The sequence below is a fragment of the Nelumbo nucifera genome, chromosome 7 (genome assembly GCF_055504915.1).
Source record: "Nelumbo nucifera cultivar China Antique chromosome 7, China Antique-T2T, whole genome shotgun sequence".
Taxonomy (NCBI): domain Eukaryota; kingdom Viridiplantae; phylum Streptophyta; class Magnoliopsida; order Proteales; family Nelumbonaceae; genus Nelumbo; species Nelumbo nucifera.
Window position 1 is genome coordinate 21392247 of NC_142655.1, and position 25725 is coordinate 21417971.

Genomic DNA, 25725 nt, shown 5'->3' on the forward strand with positions numbered 1-25725 from the left:
AATTAATGTTAGACCAATTCATTAGGGAGTGGGGGAGGGTTACAAAAGTAACCTTATCGTATTAGGACTCTTAAAATATAACGAACCAAGTCAGAAACAACGTAGAACTCCTAGTCAAATTAATGTTTAGTATCATACTCTATTTATTATATTAAATAAGATCAATGTTTGATTTCTTTCTCTATCATCTCGTTACTATTGTTTATTTTGACTCTTTTAGTGAAAGGCAAGAGAATTACGATGGAAAGGAGGCCATGGAAAAACGGTGAATCGCTGATACTTCCACTAGGCTTCAAATTTGTACCCACTGACGAAGAATTGATAGCCTATTACTTGGCTGAAAAGATGAGAGATCCCACTCTAAAAATTGATATAATCACTGAACTCAACATCTACCAATTTGACCCTGAGCAGCTTATAGGTACGTAGCTTTCTTTCTTTGTTACGTTTTTTTCTTCCTTCATTCTACTTTTTTTTTTTTTTTGTGTCTATTCCTGTTGGTTGTTCTTTATATCGATCATCGCTAACATTGTCCTGTTTAATTTTGTTCTAAAATTTGAAAATCATGATGTGGGTATCGTCTAAAAGTAGGTAAAAACAAAAAAGAAAAAAGAAAATCAAGAATGAACCAGCCTTTGTTTGGATGGTTCTTTCTTTGTTCATGTTCTGGGTTCTGTTTAAAAGTTTTTAATCTTCGAACCTTAGTAGCTTGAAGATGTGGTTTTGGGATTTTGTGAAGATGGTTTTGAGAGGCTTCTACTGAAACTAGGGAAACCAAGGATGATTCGATGCTTCCCATTAACGAGACGCTGCTATCTGCTGACCCAGAATTAAGGATAGATTTGCTTAGTAGGATAGATTCCAAGCCCAACCGAGCTGCTCGAAATTCAAGCTTCCACCTTCCAGCACTGACGAACAAAACCTCCTAGTCGTTTTGCAATACTCAAGATTTTTATATAGAGCCGAAAACAGCACAGCCCAGGAAATTAAGCCAGCACATTCTGTTACAAGCGTCACAGACGACAGAAGGAAAAGAAACTTCCGTCTCAGTCTGACCATCAGACTGCAGCAGTTTATCGTTTCTCCACCGCCACAACTCCTTAACCCAACGAAGGCTGTTAAGAACAATAACGCCTCCTGGGATCTGGTGGGCTGGTTCCTGAAAACATGAAAACACTAGGCACTAGCTTTGCAAATATTTCAACAGGATATAGCCAAATACGGAGTTTGTTCATCACCACCCCGTCGTGTTGAATCAGAACCTTTGTTTTATATTTAAGGTTCAGTTTGAAGGAGTACAAATACAAATTTGTAGAAAAATAAAACTTTGTATTTTTTTCTTATTTGTGAGGTGAGAGAAGGTTATTCAGGCGCGAGAGAGAGAGAGAGGAGTTTTCAGACTTTCTGGGGATTGACATATTTAACGGAAAGAAGCTTGAAGATGTTGTCTTGGTATTTCGTGAAGATGGTTTTGAGAGGCTTCTGACTGAAACTGGGGAAACCAAGGATGATTCGATGCTTCCCACTGACGAGACGCTGCTATCTGCTGACCCAGAATCAATGATAGATTTGCTTAGTAGGATAGATTTCATGCCCAACCGATCTGTTCGAAACTCAAGCTTCCACCTTCCAGCACCGACGAACAGAACCTCCTTATAGTTATTTTGCAATACTCAAGATTTTCATAGAGTCGATAACCGCACAGCCCAGGAAATTAAGCCAACATTCTATTACTACCATCACAGACGACCCCCCAGCCAAAGAAACTTCCCAGGGCAGTTCCATCTCAGCCAAAGAAACTTTCAGAACTGTCCTGAGAAGGAATGAGAAGCTATCCTCTAATTAGGGCTGCCACACCGACAATTTGACATCCAATCCGATTATTTGGATTTGGATATTAAAATTTGCATCCATTTAGTAATAGGATCGGATGGCAATTTGAGTCCAAGCAATGCCATAAAATTTTGAGTCAAGTTCATATAATCTTCATAATATATAACAGGCCAAAGTGAGTCTATCATTACTTTTGTTATTTATTTTTTATCTAAGTCATATTAGATGATATTCTTGTCATTTATTTTGCAGAAAAATATAGACACACAAGTGAGAAAGAGCAAGAGTGGTATTTCTTTACCCCAAGGGATCGAAAATATCCAAAGGGGAACAGGCCAAAGCGTTCTACAACCAATGGATACTGGAAAGCAACTGGTGCAGACAAAGATATTAAGGATGGAAATGGAGAGAACATTGGTGTTAAGAAATGTTTAGTCTTTTACAAAGGATTAACTCAAAAAGGAACAAAAACTAATTGGATCATGCAAGAATACAGAATTAAAGAACATCAAAGGGCTATAAATGATGAATCGGATCACATGAAGGTATATAAATCTGGACTAATGTCATGTATTTACACTATATATGCCTAGTTTTTCAAATTAAAGAGTATTAAATACCTAAATACAACAAATATAAAAAATGTGATTTTTTATTTATTTTGAATCGGTTAACCAACCCAAAATTTAACCAAATAACTTAGACTCATCAGATATTCAGATTTAAGTATATGGGTGTATGTTTTTGTATAATACAGTAAGATGACTCAATTAGGAAATTAAAATTTCAACCACTCAGCTAGATTCAATTCAGCATGATTTGTAGTATATACTTTGATAGATTTTAGGCTTTTGTAATTTATTTTTCAATATTGGGTGGCCTTTGTTAACTGTTGAAACAGGGGCTAAAGGCAAAATGCTGAAAAGATTACAAATTTAAAAATGTATAATTCAGTATTTAGCAACTTTAAACCTAACTAAATTGCTAAATAATGAAGTAAAAACTATTGGGATGAGTGTTTACCCTAAAAATCATACCATAAACTAATAATATTCACTAGTTAAGCCATTTTATGTTTGTAATCTTTTCATCATTCCATTATCAGCACCAAACATTGTATAGATTCAACAGACTTTTGAATCAAGTCAACTCTTAAGTTTTAAAAATACATTTATCTATTCATTAAAGGCATGTTTCTTTTAAGTATTTGCAATTAATGAAAAACACATCTCTATGAATGCTTCTTTCCTCATCTAATAAATGTTTCTTCCTTCTTTAGTTGGACGATTTTGTATTATGCAAAATATATGAGAAGAAACGTGGTAATTCCAATAGGAACAATGCCTCCACAGTTGAATCTTATGAAAGTGATGAAGTTGAGGTTGATGTTGAAGGTGATGGGTTTGAAGTTAAAGAGGAAGAGAAAGGGCAAGGACAAGGTGAAGCAGAAAATAGAGAGGAGGAATTTATATATCAAGCTAGTGAAGGTGCGAAGAGAGTGGATAATGGCATATCTCAAGCTTATGTGAGTGCAGAAGAAGTGAAAAAAGACATATTTGCAGCCATCAACCAGATGATGATTTCTGGCTATAATAGTTACTTGCCTCCCCTAGACCCCTTTAATTACACAGACGGTGAATTGCACTCAAGCCTTTATTCGACATACACCTCATTTGGCGTAGGCAATGAGTTTAAACCAGCTCCAACAATGCATTTCCAAGATCTTCCTCCAACAAGCACATCATTTAACATAGGCAATAATTTTGTACCACCTCGAACAATGCCCATGCAGAATCTTCCACCAACTCCAACATACACTTCATTTAATATGGGCAACAATTTTGCACCAACTCCAACATACACATCATTAAATATGCAGAGTCTTGCACCACAATATGGGATGCCAATACAGAATGTGGATCAGCGTTCTAAGCATATGAGCAAGAGACAAAGAAACCCTTGAGATGGAGATACAATGTTGTTTTTCTGTTTATTTACTTTTGGAATAGGTAGTTGATTGCACATTAGATGAATTGTATAGTTGATATTTTACCTTCTAATGACTATTGCAATACTCACTCACTGTCTTATTAATTCAAGGTTGAATTCAAGCCTATTTGTTTAAATTTGATTATCCCTGCTTTGTGGGACCATTTTACCCCTTTTATTATATATTTGTACAATCCCTTTATTCATATAAGGAAAGGGCGTTTTAGTAAATTAACTTTCTCCATCAATTGAATTCAATTAATGAGTGAGGAGATAGAGGGGTGAAATGTTAGAATCTGAAAGTTTAGTTTCCTACCCACGAAAATTAATTATGTTTGTCTCAGTTTGAAAAACTCTGTTACGGTTGAGTTCATCGGTATCGTAGCGCCGGGGCTACAACCAAAAATCATAAATCATGGCCTTAGATAGACCTATTGCAGTGGCCGCACAAGAAATCACTTCATCGATTTCAAGGTGGGAAGATGACAGCGCTACGGCCAAGTGTGGTTTGTTTACGGTTTAAGCTATGGGAAATTCTCCATCTTTGGCTCCCGCCCGAAGCAAATCCATCTCTCTCCTCAAGCAATCCCACGCTCAGCTTGTCAAGTTATCTACACCCTGTAAGGCTGTAACCTCAGTCTCATAGCCAAATTGATCGCCTCTTACGGAAAGTTCGGGGACTTGGAATCCGCCCTTTTTGTCTTGGACCGATGTCCGCAATATCCAGATGCGTTTCTCTTCAACTCACTCATGCAGGTTCACATCTGCGGCTCCCTCTTCCGACAGACAACCATATTGTCCTCCGTGCGACAGAAACCAAATCCCCCATGCTGCACGAGAATTTGTTTGTGAAAGTCATCAATGATAAGAATAGCTTTACAATGCCTTACCCTAAAATTTCAAGGTAACCTCAAACAATCTCAGGGAAGATGAGAATGCTTGTAAAGCAACCCTAAAATGATAACCATGCCTATGGAGTATTCTCTACTAGTAGTTTTGAGTTATTTCTATCAGTCCAATTGAACCAAAAACAGTTGAGGTTTATTGCGTAGTATTTATTACATATAATAGACAAATCATGGTCACATCTAATTCAATTTTTATATTCATGTTAGTCACATGATTGAATTTCTTTTTGGACAATGGACTGAGTATGGTCATGCTTGATGCTGCCAAAGTTTGATCTTGGTGCTGATATCAGTCAAAAGGATGCCAGATGACACCTATTATGTGCTTGGGTTTAAAGACCTCCTATTATATTATATGGGCCAACCCTCCTTAATCTAAATCCATTGTATCTCTCAGCCCTCAATTGCTTGCTTCACTCACCTCCACTCTGCAGAATTCACCCTTTGCCTTTCTTAGAAAAGAACTTTTCTTAGATCAGGACTCTACTGCTATGTGCCTAGAGTTTTATCCATCAAAATGGTTTTGTGCCCTTCTTGGTTCAACCCATTTAAATGAATTGTTGTAAGCAAAGTAACAAATTTTTGGGCTTCTATATGGACTCTAATTTTCCCATCTTTTTAAAGATTCACATGGATTCTTGTATTTTGCCCATTCAAATATCCTCATGCATTAAACAAAATATGATTTTATGTGGACTTCTAAATGGACGTTATTTCATTTCAGCTCATTTAAATGATCAATATGAATTGAAGTATTTTAAAGTTCTTCTTGAGCACTGCATCCCTAAGCCATTTTTTGGCCCACGATGCTCCAAGGGGGACACTGTCGTAGCCTCAACGTTTGCTGGATGAGACAGGTATTAAGCTACATGTAATCGCAGCTTATAAAATTCTTTATTTTGGGTCATTCATCATGCAGGCCCAATTGTACAAATAATCTTGTGATAATTTATGAGAAATGAGCTTGCAGTAGTCCAATTCACTGGCTCGATTATTAAACGAGTCGAGCTCGAGTCTACTAGAGCTTGGTGGCTCGCGAAGTTCGCAAGCCGGCTCGAATATATAATAAAAATATTATAATTCTTAATTTTTTAAATATCAAATAAAAAATATTTTTATACATAATTTTGTATTTTTATAAAATATTTGTTCTCAAAATTGAGCTCGAGCCTAATACTATTCGGCTCAGCTCAGCTCGAATCCACCCCTACTTGCAAAACAATGTATTCTCAACAGAATCAAAAGGTTGTCTCTACTCCTAATGGAGATATAACTAAGGGAATTTTTATAAGGCATCCTAAATGCGGGCTATCTAATTACTAAAAACCCAGTGACTTCCCTAATTGGGTTAACTTTTTTTTTTTTGGCTACTCTGATTGGGTGAATTACATAAGGTGGGAAAGCAACCAATTTTTTTCCAATAACACTGCAGTACACTTTCTAGCTACCAATTTTTTTTTTCTCAATAACCTTTTTTGGTAAATATCTAGAGGATCTTTCTAGGTGATCATTTTCATTTTTTGGATAAGTGAGGAATCAATACATGAAAAAATAGAGAGGAAAAGAACAATAAAATATTTCACATTGGAAAGCTGCTCAGTAACTTGCAGTCTGTATGATATAGAAATCCTTGAATTATATATTACAAAAATTGGTCCCAACTCTTCAATCAAGAAACTGTGAAATAATTGTGTGCACCAACAATCTGTTTGCCAACATTTTCTCTGCTACTTGGGTCTATGAACATCTGTCTTTAATGTTATTGGATAATCTGATAGGCTATTTTTTAGCAGTTCGGATCTCTTACCCACACCTCACTACAGCTGCACATTGAGAATATCTCCCATATTTGCATGTTACCTGTTCATGGAGAGATATTCCCAATGTACAGCTGTAGTGTCTTGTGGGTAGGAGATCTGAATTGATTTCTTAGATGGTTAAGGCCACGCTTGGAGTACTTTTTGGCCTAAACAAACTTCTGAAAAAGTCATTTTTTTAGATGTGCTTTTGAAAAGTCATTTTTTTACTATTTGGCTACTCATTGGCTTTTTGTTTAATTCTAATGGGGCTTTTTGCATAAAAAAAAAGCCTGTTTTGAGTTTTTTTGCCTTTTTTTTCACTAGCTTTAATTTTGGCTTCTCCAACATAAAAAGCACAGAAAGCCTGTTGGAGCACTCCCAAACGCATTTTAAGATAAATAAATCAGTGTTTCTATAGTAGTATGAGATTTCCTTGCTAATTGAAACCAATAGGTCGTTCTGGATTGTGTTCACAGATGAGGGCATAGGGCTTGACTAACTAGAAGGTGGATGGTTTCCTCTGGGACTGTTTTATTGTTTACACTATTTATTAATATTTAATTGATGTTAGTAATTTTTATTAATTTATACAGGCAAGTGGATTCATTCTTGGGTGATAAAGAGTGGATTTGGTGCTGATGTTGTCATTTCTACTGCTCTTTTGGGGACGTGTATGCAAATTCTGGTGACTTCTGGTTGACTAAGAAAGTGTTTGAAGAAATGCCTATGAAAGATTTCATTGCTTGGAATTGCCTGATTTCTTGTTATGTCCAAAGTGGGATGATAGATGATTCCTTTAAATTGTTTAAAAAAAATGCAACACAGTGGATTGAAACCGAATGGCTCTACTTTAGCTGGAATTTTACCTGCTGTTGGTCGTGTTGGTGCACTCCATTTGGTAAGATCCTGTCATGGTTTTGCCATCAGGAATGCTTTGGACTTGGATGAGTATGTAATGACTGCTTTGATGGATGCTTTTGCCGAATCTAGTGACTTAGTTGCTGCCCGGAGGCTGTTCAATCTCATTCCTAATAAAAAAAGTATTGTTGCTTGGAGCTCCATGATTGGTGGATATGGCACCCATGGTTATGGGGCTGAGGCCGTCATGTTGTTTGAGAAATTGCAAGAAAATAATATCTAACCTAATTACATCACCTATGTCGGAGTTTTATCAGCGTGTGCTCAAGCTGGACTTGTCAAAGAGGGTCAAGGATATTTCCGAAAGATGGTTGATGACCATGGCAGCATCCCACATCCGCAGCACTATGCTTGTATGGTGGGCATGTTTGCACGTGCAGGGCTTTTGGATGATGCAGTGTCTTTGATTAATCAAATGCCCACTGAACCATCTCCAGGCATATGGGGTGCAATATTGTTGGGTGGATGCAGGATCCATGGCCATGTTGAGTTTGGTAAATTTGCTGCTGAGCGGCTATTTGAGTTGAACTCTGTAGATCCAGGTTTCTATGTCTTGCTGTGAAACATATATGCAGCTGCTGGGATGTGGTCAGAAGTACGAGAAATAAGGGGTTTAATGAGAGAAAAAGGAGGAAACCAGCAGGCTGGAGCTCAATTGAGATAGGTAATAAGGTTCATTGTTTCATCTCCGGTGACATGTCCCACTCAGATTCTGATAAAATATATCAGAAATTAGAGGAATTGATGGAAAGAATCAGCAGAGTTGGATATACTCCTGAGACTAAAGTTGTCTTACATGATGTGGAAGCTGATGTGAAGGGAAATGTATTGAGGAGTCATAGTGAGAAATTGGCCATGGCTTATTGCTTGCTAAAAGCAGCACCTGGTACGCCCATTAGAATAATGAAAAATTTTCGAACTTGTGAAGATCGACATGCTTCTGCAAAATTCATATCAAAGATCACGAGCTAGAGAATTTATCTTGAGGGATGCCGTCAGGTTTCATCATATGAAAGAGGGAGTGTGTACAAGCAGGGATTATTGGTAAATCTGTACAATATTATAAAAAGGTAACCAGTCCTGATCTGCTACACTTGATACACTCTACTCTTGGCTGTTTTAGCCAATGCAAAAAAGGCAACATCATCTCTACATACTCATGGCCCAAAAAAAAAGGGAATAGTAATGCGGAGATGCACTTGAGCAGCTCTCATATGGACAGTTTGGGAATAACTGAATGCAAGAATATTTAGGGAGAAAGAAAGATCAAAAGAAGCAATTATGGAGTGTATTACAGTAAGAATGGTTCATTGGTTAAAATCAATGGAAGCCTTCTCACTCTTTCCATTAGGTGATATAAAGTTGAGGGCAGGGGATTCAGAAGCAGTGGGATCCACCATTTAAAAAGGTGTTGTTAAACTTATTTTGATAGTAGCATGGAAATCTGGGGCCACCGGGAGTAGGAAGGGTTTCCAGAAATCAAGGGAAGAAGATAGAAATGCTCTCAGGCCTGATGGGAGTAGGAGACTCTAAGGGTAGAAATCATGGCAGTAATACAAGGGTCTCCTGTGAACAAGAGAGCTGAAAACAGAAAGATTAACTATTGAAGGTGATTCGGAAGTGGTTATTAGTTGATTGAGGAACAATGAAAATGCTGTGTGGGCTTGCAGGAATGAAATAAAACAACACAGGTGGTTGACTAAGGAGGTTCAACTTAAAATAAATCGGGTTCAAAGATGATGCCTAAACAACACAGGGTTGGGTATAAATCAGTTTTTTTTCTGGGCAAAATGGCAATTCTATGTTAAGGAGATTGAGTACAGATGCTCTCTAAAAGGTGTATGTACTATGTATATATTTTCTGTTTATGAATAAAATCTGGTTGTTACTTATAAAACAAATAGAGAACATAACCTTCTTCCTTTTCCCCCTTCTCTCCTCTGCTTCCGCCATCATCCCCTTTTCTCCTCTCACCAGTCACTGGTAGCCGCCACCACTGCCAGATGAAAATGCAGAAGCAAGAATCGTTCAATGGGTATTTGTGGCATTAATTTCTCCTTCGGGATTGTAATTTGGAGCCCAACCGAGGTCAACAGCTAGGTTCTATCTCAACATCACAGCGAAAGGGACATGGCTGGAAGCTGATGATGCACAATCCGGCCGATCTTAGCTGTCAACGATCTTGCCTCTGAACTGAGTGGCAGGGACCTGAAACGGAGGGAGGGAAGAAGCTCCGGGGAGAACCCGGCGTAAGGGCTCCGAAGCTCAAATTAGAGTCTTTCAAAGGCAAGATAGACCAGATAGCGCAAAGTTAGCATACCTCGTTCTTGGGGGGTAGGAGCCTTTTATAACCACCTCGCGCACTCACTTCCAGGCTTCCGTTAGATCGGGCATGATTATTTCTGAGCTCCTGCCAGTTCGGATGTCATTTCCTCTAGTCGGACAGAACCGCCACTGCTCCTTTTGTCAGAGCCGTCTCTGCGGCTAGTAACGACGGTGGCAAGTGGCGGTAGCAGGAGGCCGTTTGAAGTGCGGCTGTCAGGCGTCAGATCCCAAATCAGTCAGGTGCGTCGCCCTTGGACACGGACGTCCTTGGTGTCAGGTACGTTTGGTCAGTCTGGTGTTTCGGAAGCGAAGTATTGGAGTGGCGAGCGAGATGTCTTGAGTTCGGTTTGGGGAGTGTTCCGAGCTGCCATGGGCCAGCTCGGGTCACAGCTTTGTGAGGCTTGGGACCCAATATAGTTTGTGCTCCTTGCAGGGAGCTCGGGTTCTCAGTAGGGAGCTCGGGTTCTTAATAGGGAGCTCGGACTCCCAGTAGGGAGCTCGGACTCTTAGTAGGGAGCTCGGGCTCCTATTAGAGCGGTCTGGTGGAGTTCGGGCTCAGTAGTGAGCTTGGACTTACATTCGGTGCTCGTTTTGGGCACTCTGCTGTCCCGAGTTGCTTGCTTTTGCCACGTGTCGGGTGATTGCGAGGTCGGGCCAAATTCCCCTTCATCAATTGCCCCCCACTCCCTGCGACAAGGGTCCTGTCTTGGCGCGGGGAATTCGTAAGGTAGCAGGAGGGTTTTGGTTCGTACTGAGGGCGCTCGCTTTAATTTGATTTTAAAAAAAGGGCGCGCGTTTGGGAGACGTGTTGGTAGTCGTTCGGAAGTTGTGCTGCAGATGCTTTTATTGCGAGGAGACGTGCGCCGACACCCTGTCAGTTTCGAGAAGGTGCGTGCTGACACCCGTCCTCTGACAGGACGTGCGTGACGCCTCGTCAGTTTCGGAAAGACATGCGCTGGTCGGCTTTAGAAGACGTGCGGTTTAGCGCGGCTGTGGGCCGTTGGATTGGCTTCGATCTGGGCCGTCACTTTCCGGCCACTGTGGATATAAATAGCGCGGGGGGGGGGGGGGGCGTCCTTGCTACTATACCTCTTGAGCTCGCGCCTAAGTTTCAGCTCGCGTCCCAGGTTCCTTGCTTGTTCGAGCTTTCGTGGTCTACTTCAGTCTTCTTCCCGGGTGAGTGCTCTTGGAATCCCGTTCCGTTCTCTGATGTCTAGTTCGGAGGGTTCAGATAGTTCAAGCGGGTCTGATGTAGGTTCTACGAACCAATTTGCGTCCCCCGGTAGTTCAAGTGAGCCTGATGTAGGTCCTGAGGAAGGGGTTGAACCTACAGGCCGAGGTGCCTCGGGTAGGTTGGCGTCCACCTCCCGTCGTGGCCGGGTTTTAGATCAGTTCGGCCCTTCGACTATGACGCCTGAGGGACTTCAATCCCTCATAGACTACTACAACTTGCCCGGGGAGCACGCCTACTTCATCCCTACGGGTAGCTTCCCTTGGGAACACGGTCCTGATGAGATCGTGATTTTCCGGGAGCAGCTTGCTGCGGGGCTGCGACTGCCTTTTCATCCTCTTCTCGTCGAGGTTCTAAACCACTTCGGTGTGACGGTCGGCCAGCTTCACCCGAACTCCATTAGGAATTTAGTGGGTACGATCTCCTTATTCTGTGACGAGAACTTTCCTTTGGATCTGGAGATTTTCTCCTCTATTTTAATGCTGAAAAAGCAAGCGGGTCCCCTTCCTGGGCGTAGGCGGGCATACTACCTATCTCCTCGTCCAGGCTTCAAGCTCTTACACGGACTCCCTAATAATGTCCCGGCGTGGAAGCAGGACTATTTCGGGGTGCGAAGTGCGCAGGGGTGGCCGTTTCAGACCGGCTGGGGGATGGCCGCTCCCGACTCCGGCGTCACACTCGATAAGGAGACGGCGAAAGGCCTCCGGCAATGGGCGCGGCTTGGGCTGGAGTGTCAACGGTATCTGACGGAGGCCAAGCTTATTGCTGCTGGCCTGAGTTCGGGTAGGTTCTTCCCCTAGTGATCCTGTCTTGCTCTTCTTTTACGTGTCTTACTGATGCCGAACTCCTTTTCGCAGGTACGATGGACTCTTGAGGGACCCGAGGTGGGCACTTGTTCCAGGGTATGAAGAGGAGAAAACGGGTGGCTAAGCGAGCTCGCGCCGAACCACCCCAGGGTGCGGAGCCCGAGATGCCGGACTATCTGGCGGAGGATCAGCCTATGGAGCCCGAGATGGTTAATCCTATGCAGGAGCCGGTGGGGGCTCCTTATGCCGAAACCACACACACAGGGGCTCCCGCTTACTCCGAGTCTGCCCATAGGCGAGCTAGGCCGTCGGGCTCGGAGGCCCCGGGGGACTTCAAGAGTGTGCTGTCGCCTGTTCACGCTCTTCAACGGAGTAAGGAGGCCATGTTTCCCGAGGAAGTCGCGGCGTGGACCGAGCTCCCTCTACACCAAGTGGCCTGCCGTGCCGTTACTCATGCCATGGTGGTAAATGCTCCCTTCTTTAGAGTTCTTCGGCCTTTATTCTTCTATTCGTTCCTTTGATCCCGTTTCCCTTTGATAGGTGAACTCTTCTATTCACGCCTTAGCGAACCAGGTGGAGAGGTGCTCGAGGCAGGCGCGAGCTGCCGAGGAGGCTGCTCGAACTGTCGAGGAGGCTGCTCGCCTCGCGCGGTCTAGGCGGGCGAGGTCTCAGAGAGATGCCGAGGCCATGGGAGTGGTGGTGAAGCATATGGCGGAATTGAAGCTGGACCTGCAGCATCAGGTCGAGTATCTTCAAGAGGATATCAGGGAGAGGACTCAGATCTTCTCTCAAGGCATCGAAGACGCGAAGAAGAAAGCTGTCAGTGATTATATTGCTTCGCCGGATTTCGATGATCTGATGGTGGACTCCTACAGGAGGGGTTTCAAGCTAAGCCGGTGGATGATCCGGAATACGTACCCCGAGCTCGATACTAGCGCCATATCCACTTCGCGCATTACTCAAGAGATGGCTAATGCTGCAGATGCCGAACCGAACTCCGAGGGGGAGGCAGGTCCTTCGGGTGTTGTCGAAGTGGCTTCTGATAATGATGAAGTAGCCCCTGGCTTGTAAAATGGCTTTTTGTTTAAGTGGCTTCTGATAATGTACTCAAGAAATGGCTTTTTTTTTTTTTTGAATGTACACCTTCATTTGAAATGAAATGGCTTTTTGTTTAAGTGCTGGTTGTCCTGTCTTCGAGCTACGTTTTTTGCCGAACTGACCATTTCGGTCCTTCAGTTCGTTTTCTACCTAGGCTTCGGGGTATTTGCCTTGGTGGTTTATAGGTAGTATCTTCTTAAGTTGACGACGTTCCATGCTCGGGGTATTTGTTTCCCTTCTAAGGTTTCGAGCTCGTATGCCCCCCCACCGAGTGCTTTCTTTACTTTATAGGGTCCTTTCCAATTTGGTCCAAGTTTCCCTACACCGGGTTCGGGCACCATGACCTTACGGAGAACCAGGTCGCCGACGCGGAAGTTCCTCTTCTTTACTCGCGCGTTATAATACCGAGCTACCATTTGTTGGTAGGACGTAGTTCGGATGTGCGCGAGGTCCCTCACTTCGTCCAGTAGGTCGAGGTTGGTGCCTAACTCGCCCTCGTTTGTCTATTCGTCGTACGCTTCTAGTCGCAGCGTAGGCACTTTGATTTCCGCCGGGATCACCGCCTCGGTGCTGTAGGTGAGGTTAAAGGGGGTCTCTCCTGTGGCGGTTTTTTCCGTGGTTCGATGAGCCCATAGAACACTTGGTAGTTCGTCTGCCCACAAACCTTTGGCTCGGTCTAATCGTGCTTTCAGTCCGCGGAGGATGGCTCTGTTCATTACTTCTGTTTGGCCATTTGCCTGCGGGTGTGCGACCGACGTGAAGTTCTGACTAATTCCCATACTTTGGCACCATTCTTGGAACTTGATATCTTCGAACTGTTTGCCGTTGTCGGAGATCAGTACCCGAGGTAGCCCGAAGCGACATACAATGTTCTTCCAAAAGAAGTTCTGTATGTTTCGGGCTGTAACTATTGCTAGGGGTTCAACTTCTATCCACTTTGTGAAGTAATCTACTGCCACCACTAGGAATTTTCTCCCGCCTGTCACTGGTGGGAACGGCCCCAGGAGGTCGATGCCCCATTGGGCGAAGGGCCATGGGCTGGTGAGGTATTTGAGGTCGGCAGCGGGCTGATGGTGGATGTTGGCATGCTTCTGACACTTGTCGCATTTTCTGACGAGCTCGATTGTCTCTGTCTTCATCGTTGGCCAGTAGTATCCTTGTCGAAGTGCTTTTTGGGCGAGGGCTCTGCCGCCCAGGTGTCCGCCGCACAAGCCTTCATGAGTGTCGCGGAGTACCAACCCGGCTTCGGCTGGGCGCAAGCATCGCAGGTAAGGGAGCATGTAGGATCGTCGGTACAACCGTTCGTCTATCATGACGTATTTGGCTGCCTGGCGCTGCACCCTCTTGGCTGCATTGCGGTCCGCGGGGAGGGTTCCGTCTAGCAGGAAGCTCGTGAGTGGGTCGATCCAGCTCAGCTTTGCTTCAGTGACGGGAGCGACCTCTTCTGCCCCACCGAGAATGCTGGGCCGAGGTAAGTCCTCTACGTACACGGTTCTCCTGGCGTTGTGGCTCGTGCTAGCTAGTCGGGCCAAGGCGTCGGCCTCAACGTTCTCTGACCTCGGGATTTGCTTGATGAAGTGTGACAGGAAGTTGAGCAGAGCCTCCTTTGCTTTTGCCAAATACGCAATCATTGTGAGCTTGCGCGCTTCGTATTCGCCTGTAACTTGGTTGACCACGAGCTGGAAATCACTACAAATAACCATGTGCTTTGCTCCAACCTTGTGCGCTAGGTTTAGCCCGGCTATCAGTGCCTCGTACTCTGCCTCGTTGTTGGATGCCGCGAACTCAAAGCGTAGTGCGTATTCCAGCTTTGTTCCGCTCGGGCCGCGTAGCACTATTCTAGCCCCGTTGCCTTGTTGGTTCGAGGAGCCATCTACGTGAAGGATCCAGGGCTCCTCATCCCAGTTCGCACTTCGTCTAACCAGGAGGGATGCTACACTGGCTGCTACTAAACGGGGTTCGGACTCGTTTGGCTTGGGAGCTCCGAGCTCGCCCGAACTGGGGATCTCGGGCTCGACCGGATCAGGGGCTTTGAGGCTAAACGTGCATTCTGCGATAAAATCTGCCAAGGCTTGGGCCTTAATGGCAGTTCTTGGCTTGTACTAGAGATCGTACTCGCTGAGTTCGATGGCCCACTTCGTCAGTCGACCGGAAACCTCGGGTTTGAGTAAAACTTGTATCAGAGGTTTGTCGGTCAGGACGATGACGGTGTGAGCCTGGAAGTACGGGCGGAGTTTCCGTGCTGCTATCACCAGTGCGTACGCTAGCTTTTCTATCTGCGGGTACCTTGTCTCTGCTCCCTGCAAGATTTTACTAACATAATATATGGGTCATTGGACCCGGTCTGCTTCCTTTACTAGTACCGAACTGACCACCTCGTCGCTAGCCGAGAGGTACAGTTCTAAGACTTCGCCTTCCTCGGGCCGAGCTAAGGTTGGCACACTGGCGAGGTAACCTTTTAGCTCGTCAAACGCGAGCTGGCAGTCTTGGGTCCACTCGAACCCTTTGCCTTTGATTGCTTTGAAGGGTAGGCAGCGATCTGCCGACTTGGACATGAAGCGGCTTAGAGCGGCTATGCGGCCGTTTAGCCTCTGAACTTCTTTTACTTTCCGAGGCGGTCTCATATCTAGGATGGCTTTTATCTTGTCCGGGTTGGCCTCGATACCGTGCCGATTGACAACGTAGCCTAGGAATTTGCCCGAGGTGACGCCAAAGACACATTTGTTCGGGTTCAATTTCATGCTAAACTGACGTAGGATTTGGAAGACAGAGTCCAAGTCTTTTATTAGTTCTTGTGAAAATCGTGTCTTGACGACCATGTCGTCTACATAACACTCTATCTTTGTGCCAATCAGGGGCCGAAACAGCCTATTTACAAGTCTTTGGAAGGTCGCCCCGGCATTCTTTAACCCGAAGGGCATGACCTTGTAACAATATAGACCGAACTCGGTTATGAAGTTGGTTTTTTACTCGTCGGACTGGTCCATCCGGATTTGGTTGTAGCCTGAGTAGGCATCCAGGAAGCTTAGCAATTCATGTCCCGAGGTCACGTCCACTAGGCGGTCGATCCTAGGAAGGGGGAAGCAGTCTTTCGGGCAAGCTCGGCTCAGGTCGGTGTAGTCGACGCACATGCGCCACTTGTCGTTCGCCTTTTTCACCAGCACAGGGTTGGCCACCCAGCTCGGGTAATGGACTTCCCTTATGAAGTCTGCCGCAAGGAGCTTCTCGACTTCCTCGTCGACCGCCTTCCAGCACTCTAGGGCTATGTTCCGTTTCTTCTGTCTAACGGGTCTGACAGTTCGGTCCGTAGGGGTTCTTTGACGGAAGCACTGATCTGGAGTGTGCGAGCTGGGTCCGTAGGCGAGGTTGGAATCGCAACTGTTTCCTCTGTGGGCGAGGCTCGTTCTTCGCCTTGTTCCGCGGGCCGCTCTAGATCGAGGTCGCCGGCTGCCTTGGTCTTTCCCTTTAGGGCGGCAACGTAGCACTTGCGGGACTCGAGCTGGTCGCCCCGTGCTACCCCCACACCGAAGTCCGTAGGGAACTTCATGGCCAAATAGTAGGTGGAGACCACCGCTCGTAGGATATGCGTGATTGGCCGCCCTATTATGGCATTGTATGGGGAGGGGTTCGCGACCACCAGGAAGTCGTGGTTGAGTCTGACCGCACAAGGCCACGTGCCGACTTCCACAGGTACCGTTATTTTTCCGAGGGGCCTGACTTCCTCTCCGCTGAAGCCCACCAGGGGAGTGTTCGCGGGCTTTAGTTCGCCCTTCGGCAGCTGTAGCCGATCAAACGCCGATTTGAAGAGGATGTCCGCCGAGCTGCCCAAATCTACGAGTACGCGTCTAACCTCGAAGTCGTTGATCCTTAGCTTAATGACAAGCGCGTCATCGTGGGGGTAGCGAACTCCTCGCGCGTTGTCTTCCGTGAAGAGGATTGGCTCTTCGGTCTTTGGCCTTTTCGGAGGGTTCTGCTCCTCGAGGACCGCTTCGCAAACTGAAGTCTGGGCCGCCACCGATGTACACCCCGCTACCACCGAACCTCCCACAATTACATGGATGGTTCCCTGAATTGGCCTCTCTACCGGAGGCTGTCGCTGCAACGGTTCGGCAGGCCTACTGCTAGATTCAGGGGCGTCCTTTTCGTGCTCGCCTGGCCGATCCGCTTTATTGTTATTATTGTTGTGCTGTACAAAGTTTCTCAAGTATCTGCGACGGATGAGCCCCTCTATTTCGTCTCGGAGATTATTGCACTGCTCGGTACTGTGACCATGGTCCCTATGGAAACTACAATACAAATTCTTGTTTCTTTCGTTCGGATTTCCCTTTAGGCGAGGTGGCCATTTCACGTACGGGGCATCCTTGATCGTCATTAAGATCTCGGTCCGCCTTGTGTTCAGTGGTGTGTAATCCGTCCGAACTGGTAGGGGAGCTCGGAACGACTGGTTCGGTTTTGGGTCCCAGGCCGGGTTTTTTCGGCCGGCTGAGTTAGAGGGCTCGCCATCCCTCTTTCTTTTCTCGTTCCCGCCCTCGGTTCGTTGGTTGATTTCTTCCTCCGTCCTCATGAACTTGTCTGCGAGCTTGAGAAACTCGGCCACGGTCGCGGGCTGGTTAGCTACCATGTGCCATTTGAACTCTGTGCGTCACCCCTCTTTTTGCTGCCGCGAGCTGCACCGCAGGGTCTAACCACGGTATCTGTAAGCATGCTTCATTGAATCGTTTGATGTAGCCCCGTATGGGTTCTCCTTCCCTTTGGACTACCCCGAAGATGCTTTCCTCTGCTCTGGGGCACCGTTTGCTGGTGACAAAGTGTGCAGTGAAGACCTGCACGAACTGAGCCCAACACTTTATCGACCTGGGGGCCAGGTTCCTGTACCAAGTGCGGGCTACTCCCCTGAGGGTGGTGGTGAAAGCCACGCACATGCATGATTCGCTGGCTCTGGCGATGTGCATTTGGGATTGGAAAGCGTCAACGTCGTCGTTGGGGTCGAAGGACCCGTCATACTTGTCTAGAGGTGGGAGCTTGAAATCTCTGGGCAAGGGGACTGCCAGGAGTTCTGACGCGAGGGGGGAAGGAACTGAGAGAATCGGGGCAACTCCTACCTCATCCGAGCTCGTCTCGCCTTTGCCTCTGAGCTCTGACAGGACACGGGTGGCGGTTCGTCGACCTCGACAGCGCCTTCGCAAATGAGTGGGCCTTGTACTGGCGCTGCTGGCCTCCGTGTTGCCGAGCTCGATGGGCCCGGAGTGCTGGTAGTCCGCTGCTGCCAGTGCGCCGAATCGGTTTTCCACGAGTGGGAACTCCGGTTTGGAGCCCCGAGGTGCCGATCTCGCGGGCGAGGTTCCCGACCCGCCTGCGAGCTGCGAAGCGGGGATGACTTTTCTTTCTCTCCGACCTGGGGACGAGGCCTGGCTGTTTGGGGGGTTCTGGGGCCTGGAGGCCTTTCCTTGGTGGGGGCGCCCATCCTACGGAGAGGCCTTGACCGGCTTCGGAGCAGGGTGGCGAGGTGGAAGTAGTGGTTGGTTCGGTGGCAGTTGGGGGAACTGCTGTTGATAGTGATACTGGGAGAGGTTGTGCAACACTTGGTGCTGGTGAAGCTGGTGTTGCTGGAATTGTTGCATCTGGGCTTGCATTGCCCACATGCACTGCATCAGGTCGTCCAACCGATTTTGGCTAGCTGCCAGGGGGACAGCAGTTGGTTCAGCGAAGGTAGTCTCGATGGGGAGAGGAAAGGGGATGTTTGTGGTAGGAAGGTTTACAAGCGCCACTGCTTATGGCGTATTCAGATTGGGAATTTCGTCCACCGAGAGGGGGATGGTGAATTGCCCAACACACACCATGGGAACTTGAGGCTATTCCCCGGTGGTGTTTGTCTCTGTGCCGCGTCCGGTGTTGCTGGAAGAGGCCATGAGTGTTGAGTTTTTCAAAGAAGAAGAAAGGGGTATGAGAGTTTTGGAGGGAGGCCTTTTGAAGCGTTCCCACAGACGGCGCCAATTGATGATGCACAATCCGGCCGATCTTAGCTGTCAACGATCTTGCCTCTGAACTGAGTGGCAGGGACCTGAAACGGAGGGAGGGAAGAAGCTCCGGGGAGAACCCGGCGTAAGGGCTCCGAAGCTCAAGTTAGTCTTTCAAAGGCAAGATAGACCAGATAGCGCAAAGTTAGCATGCCTCGTTCTTGGGGGGTAGGAGCCTTTTATAACCACCTCGCGCACTCACTTCCAGGCTTCCGTCAAATCGGGCATGATTATTTCTGAGCTCCTGCCAGTTCGGATGTCATTTCCTTTGGCCGGACAGAACCGCCACTGCTCCTTTTGTCGGAGCCGTCTCTGCGGCTAGTAACGACGGTGGAAAGTGGCGGTAGCAGGAGGCCGTTTGAAGTGCGGCTGTCAGGCGTCAGATCCCAAATCAGTTAGGTGCGTCGCCCTTGGACACGGACGTCCTTGGTGTCAGGTACGTTTGGTCAGCCTGGTGTTTCGGAAGCGAAGTGTTGGAGTGGCAAGCGAGATGTCTTGAGTTCGGTTTGGGGAGTGTTCCGAGCTGCCATGGGCCAGCTCGGGTCACAGCTTTGTGAGGCTTGGGACCCAATATAGTTCGTGCTCCTTGCAAGGAGCTCGGGTTCTCAGTAGGGAGCTCAGGTTCTTAATAGGGAGCTCGGACTCCCAGTAGGGAGCTCGGACTCTTGGTAGGGAGCTCGGGCTCCTATTAGAGCGGTCTGGTGGAGTTCGGGCTCGGTAGTGAGCTTGGACTTACTTTCGGTGCTCGTTTTGGGCGCTCTGTTGTCCCGAGTTGCTTGCTTTTGCCACGTGTCGGGTGATTGCGAGGTCGGGCCAAATTCCCCTTCATCAGAAGCCATTTATGCAATGTTTGGTTTGAAGGAAAATGTAGGGAAAGGTAGGAAAACCTTTACGAACCTTGTATTGGAGTCCCTGTCTTTCCCTTCCTTTCCCTACCTTTTCCTTCAAACCAAGCATAGCCTTATTGTAAATTTTGCAGAGATAAAGATTCCCGACTATTGGCTTTTATATGTTGAAGTGTTGAACAAGCGGTATGAATATAATTAATTATCAGCTTTGATTCCTGATGCTGCCAAATCTGGAGTGGAGGGCAGCTGAATAATTTTTGAGGTCTGAGGGCTGTGGGTCCTACCTGCTAAGAATGAAAAGACATCAGATGCCCCCGGAGTGTTCCTAGGGGCGAGAACTCTGACGGTCAAATTAGTCGATGCCTCAAAGAGAGTAAAGATCACCACAAGAGTGTAAGTAATAGATAAAGTATGTGTGCATCATACTTCTTGGTTGCAATGTCCCTTTTATAGTAGGAGTCACCCAGGTGGGGAGTAATGTACGATGTATAACCGTCCCGCATATCGCAGTCACAGTCACGTAGGGGGACCTGGAGAGGCGTCGGCCAACCATGATTCTATGTCATTGGCTCAGCGGTAAATGCACTCAAAATGTGCATCCGCATCAAGTGCTCATCAATCGCTAAGGGTGGGAATTACTCAAATGCCCTTAGGAAACTCGTTAGTCCATAATACCCCTAACCGATGTCACGTGTTAGGATATGGTGAGCCAACCACATATACCCATATCACTTCCCATCTGTAATTTTTTGTTATTTATTTTCATGCACTTGATACTGTAATTGTAGATTGTTATGAACAAGTGAATAAAAATGGCACGGAGTTTTTTTAAATTTTAGGCTAAATTTGATTCTAAGTTTTGATTTGAAGGTTGAGACTTGAAGAGAGAGATTTCTAATGTCCAATGCCATTTTGTTATGTGGGCCATAAAATGGGGTTGCTTGACTCTATGCAACTTGAAGAGAGAGAGAGAGAAAAAAAAAACAAGCACAAGAACACGGTTATGAAAGAGTTTCCATTGCACAAAACATGAATTTTAGTGCAGCACAATGACGAAGTCTTTTTTTTTCTAAGAAGGATGAACTGGTTATCAAAGAGATTATTTTCCAAATAACCTTCATTTCCTCATGCCAAGTTAAAATCCATACAACCAAGGGTGCATGACAACTTGGTTCATTATGATGATTGAGGTAGAACCTTCCAAACCCAATTCTATCATCTCCTCAGTTTTATGAAACACACTTTATAAAAGAAAAAAAATCTACGATGCTAGAAAGACATAAAAACTTTGATCAATCAAAGTCTATTTGTGAATTTCGATAAATAGGTTAACACATTTATGATACTGTTTGATTTGGATATAACGTCTTTTCCGGTATAATTAGTCAAGTCCCCCCGGCCCCCGAGGGTTTTATTAAAAAGCTTTGAATGATGCTTCACAGGTGATGTCAATTGGTGTACATGAAACTTTGAACCATAAAATGATTTGTTCATAATTTTATGAAAAAAAGTACACATATTTATTGGATTTTTTTTTGTGAAAAATAAAAAAAAAAAAATGGTATATCACAGTACTGTTTCTGGATTGTAGAACCAAATCAGGAATAATGTCATGTTGGTTGAGGTTGATACTAGTTAGACAGGTTTTAAAAGGAAAGTGGAGGCGAGGCTATTGGGTGTGAAAAGGGCAAGGCCTGAGCCTTAAAACGTTTTGAGGCATAAGCCTTTAATAAAAAAGAAAAAAGAAAATAAAAGTTATGTACTTATATTTACTGGTAAAAGTAGAGATCACATCTGCTCCCCACAAATGTCCCACAAGCACATCTTAGGTTCTCTAGGAACATCTCTGAAGATGTCAGTGGGAGATGTTCCCAATATACACAGCGCTGTGGGGCACAAATGTGAATTCATAAAAGTAAATGATGGAAAAATAAATTATTTTTTAGATTTATATTTTCTGACCCAACCTGAATTTGACCCGACCCAAGGAATAAGTTAACAAATATTTTTTTATTAAAAATAAATCATATATCCAAAGTGCCAAACTTTATTTTCTTTTTGTATTATATTTTTTTCAAATCATTTTTCCTTGGGTTGTTTTTTATCATTGTGGTCTAAAAGCATTGAGGTTGATTTTTATATTCTTTGTAACTCCATTATAGATAAAAAAAAAATGCTTTGTAGTTCATTTGGTTTGTTTTAGACTTGATTTTAGATGCATAATCCATAAAGAAATTATTTTGATGAGGTAACCTAAAGGGTCATTTGATAATAACTGAAAATGCTGAATTGAAAAAACTTATTACTTTGTCTTTTAGTAAATAAGTTTTTAGGAAGGTCATGAGCTCATTAATGGCTGAAACTGAAGTTGGGTGGATCACTATGTAATACCCAAGAAAAAAAAAATACTAAGGTTAATAATGGGAGAACATGTTTGCAAATTCTTTTAAGGGAGGACTACTTAGAAAAAAGGAAAAATATGTTAACAAAAGAAAACCCAATTTCTTTAGCTAATGCAAGAACTATTTCCTCTTTTCTCTTTTCTCAGGCCTAAGAGAAGATGAAGACAATCCACCATTGGAGAATCAAGGAAGGGTTTTATCTCAGTGATTTTTGGCACCAAATTGTTCTTAATCTAAGTCTTTTTCTCCCTTAGATTTTCACCTTTTGTTTTCTTGTGTATCAAATTTAAAATTAGGAATTTTTTCTAGATGATCATCTTTTGACCAATCTCTGGTAAGAAAAAATAGTTTTAATAGAGACTTCTTGACATTAGGAACCCAATGGATCCAACCTTGTGTCTTTTGGATTTGTGGAAAGAAATCTAGGTTAAATTTCAGATTGAAATACAAGGGACATTAGCTGACTTTAGGCTGCCGGAAACTAGCATTTCAGTGACATTTTTACTAGATTTTGGTTCTAAATTGTAGTTCTCAATGAAATCTTCGAAACGGTACCTAGAACACTTAGATTTTTGTACTAAAAGTTATGAATTTTTAAAATTGCTATCCTAAATCTATTAAATCTAGGAATTTGAGAAATTGTTAGCGACCAGTCGAATTTAGGCAACTGGAAAGGGGCCGTCTAGTGATCTCTTTCACCGAGAGTAGACCTGTTCATGGGCCGGGTCGGGCCGGGCTCGGGCCGGGCTTTCACTTGTCACTAATGAAAATATACTAGGCCCGAGCCCGAGCCCGGCCCGACCAACGGGCCTATAACTTGGGCCCGAGCCCGGCCCTGGTAAAAAGCCCGAAGCTCGAGCCCGAGCCCGAAGCCCGACCAAATTGAAAAAAAAAACAATTTTCCCTATTCAAATTAGAATTAAAATTTCAGATAAGTATTTTTTTTTCTATTTAAATGAACAATGGGCCTACAAGATGGTATTTTTCCCTTTCTTTTATATTTTAAAACACAATTTTACATTCTTAAATCAAAAAAAATTATTCAAATAGACATAATCACATAAATAATTTTAAGTTTAATATTAGGTTGGGTCGGGCCGGGCTCGGGCCGGGCTATTTTGACAAAACCCGAGCCCGGCTCGAATTTATTGCGGGCCGGGCTTTTTGGCCCGAATTTAAGCCCGCGGGCCTATAAAAATGTCCAAGCCCGTCCGGGGGTCGGGCCGGGCCGGGCCGGGCCGGCCCGTCGGGCCACCCGGCCCATGAACAGGTCTAACCGAGAGGAAGGTTTAAATTGTGGTAAGTTATGAGACCTTCATGACGGTATATCACACTTGTGAAACAAATCTTTGATCTAGAAGTTGAGTCTTAAAATTTGGGTTCATGAATACAGTAAATCTGGAAATTCTAGGAATGTTAGTTGACAACCCAAATTAGCATAATCATTTTGTAGTGTGTTCTGAATGGGAATTTTTTCTAAACTGTAAGTCTGTAATATATTGTGGGAATGATATGTTCGAAGAATAAATTCTCATTTTAGGTGGTTGGAGTGTCTGTTACAAGTGTCAAGATTTAGTCATCCTATAAAAACTTAAGCAAAAAATTAGAAATTTAGGAGTCTTAGAACCCAAACTAGTAAACTACTAGAGGTTTAGGTGGACCAATAAAATAAGTTGAAAGTTTTACTTCATAATTTTAGCAATATAAATTTTGAAATTAGTTGTAACAATTACTCATTTATTTATAGGCTTTTGGGATATACCATGACTCACTTATATTGGTACTTTGGACTCAACGTATTGAGTGACTTTTCATCTTCCGGTTATATATCTTTTTCTTTTATTTTCTTGCTTTTTGTCAACTATCAATTAAATTAGCAAATAAATTCTTGGTTAATTATGTATACACAGACACACACAATCTAGATGATCTTTTTCTGTTGATTATTGTGAATCACCAACATTGGACACATTGTTATTCCTTAAAAAAAAATAATGACTTTTTTTTTAAGTTGTTATTCTTACGATAAATTCCTTTATGAGACTCATGTGTGGATTGATATATCTATTATATTCTAATAAATTCCATAGGGCATATATGTGGTCCCTTATCACTGGGGTTAAAGTGGTCATAGTTTAATATATGACTATGCTCTAGACCTTTCCATTGGGGATAAATGATGGTATCTTGGACTAATCCATTTTGAATTTGGGCCCTCATCACAGGGCATATATGTGGTCCCTTATCACTGAGGTGAAAGTGGTCGTAGTCTACTCTTGTTAACTTGCTATGTGACTCTTAATTTGAATCTGAATACTTTTTTCAGCATGTGTTATGATTCTGTAAATTGTTAAAAAGTTTGATATTTTTTTTAGTATGTAATTATTGTTCTGTAGGATATATTAAGTTGTTTGAAACTTATCTTGTGAATATTATGTGGCTTTTATGAATTATTTATTGTTATTAGTATCATTATTTTTTTCATGCTTGGTCCAATTGGGGAGATGAAATATTACTTACTAATAATTGTATTCATTATTTTCAGTTCTCTTCTTTTTCGAGGTGACGAAGAAGAATAGGTATTGTATGGGATTACTTTAAAGAGAGGGGGAGAGAGAGAGAGAGAGCTAGTACAAATGTATTTATTAGTTTGATTTTAGATTTATTATGTTTTTTTTTAGACAAGAGTTATCACTAAGGCCTTAGACGTTTGATGGAACTCAAGTTATTAGAAATTATGTGATTTTACATTTAGTTTACAATTTGTTTTTATTTAAAGGTTATTGTTTAAATTTTGAATTTTGATTGTAAGCAAGTAAAGTACTAGCATGTGGCATTGTCTCATGCCTAACCTTGGTTGGGGAAGTGACAATATACCTTTAAAATTTTATCATTTAATTATTTTAACAGCTTAAAACAATAAGTTTTTCAGTTTAGCAACTCCAATTGTTATAAAAAGCCCCTTGGAATTTGGAAGTGACAATGTGAAGGTCATATTAGTTTGTGAGTTTTTTCGGTGTTATGTATTGGGAGAGTTCCAGATGGTATTCCAGGAACCATAAGTAGCAAGTATCTGGCTAGAGATGTAACAGAAACCAAGGTTTAAAGTATCGGAGATGTAATATATATCGGGAAAATAATTTTAAGAGATATATTGGGATATGCTTTGGATACATATGGATATGGATGAAAAAACATGACACACATAAATATGTTAAAAAAACTCAAATAAATTCTAAAAAAATATATTAATAATGAGAGTTACAAGTTTTATATGATTGTAAATGAGTTATTTAAAAGTAAAAGAAAACTGTAATTTACTGGTCTATATAAAACTCGAGATATTGGGACACACTTAGTATTGATAAATGATGAAATAAATAAAATGTGAAAAAACAAAAAAAAAACTAAAATGTATATTGATATACATTAGTTTTAAAATAATCAATATAATATATCTTAATATTTATTAATATATAAATTTTAATAATCAATTCTAACATTTATTGATAAGCATACACTAAGAAAAAGAGAAAATTTAAACCTATAGC

General features: G+C 43.5%; 1 pseudogene; it reads left to right on the plus strand.

The window, feature by feature from the left end:
- The first annotated feature begins 4237 nt into the window (after positions 1-4237).
- On the plus strand, positions 4238-9413 carry LOC109114429 (pentatricopeptide repeat-containing protein At2g01510, mitochondrial pseudogene; annotated as a pseudogene).
- Positions 9414-25725: the final 16312 nt, after the last annotated feature.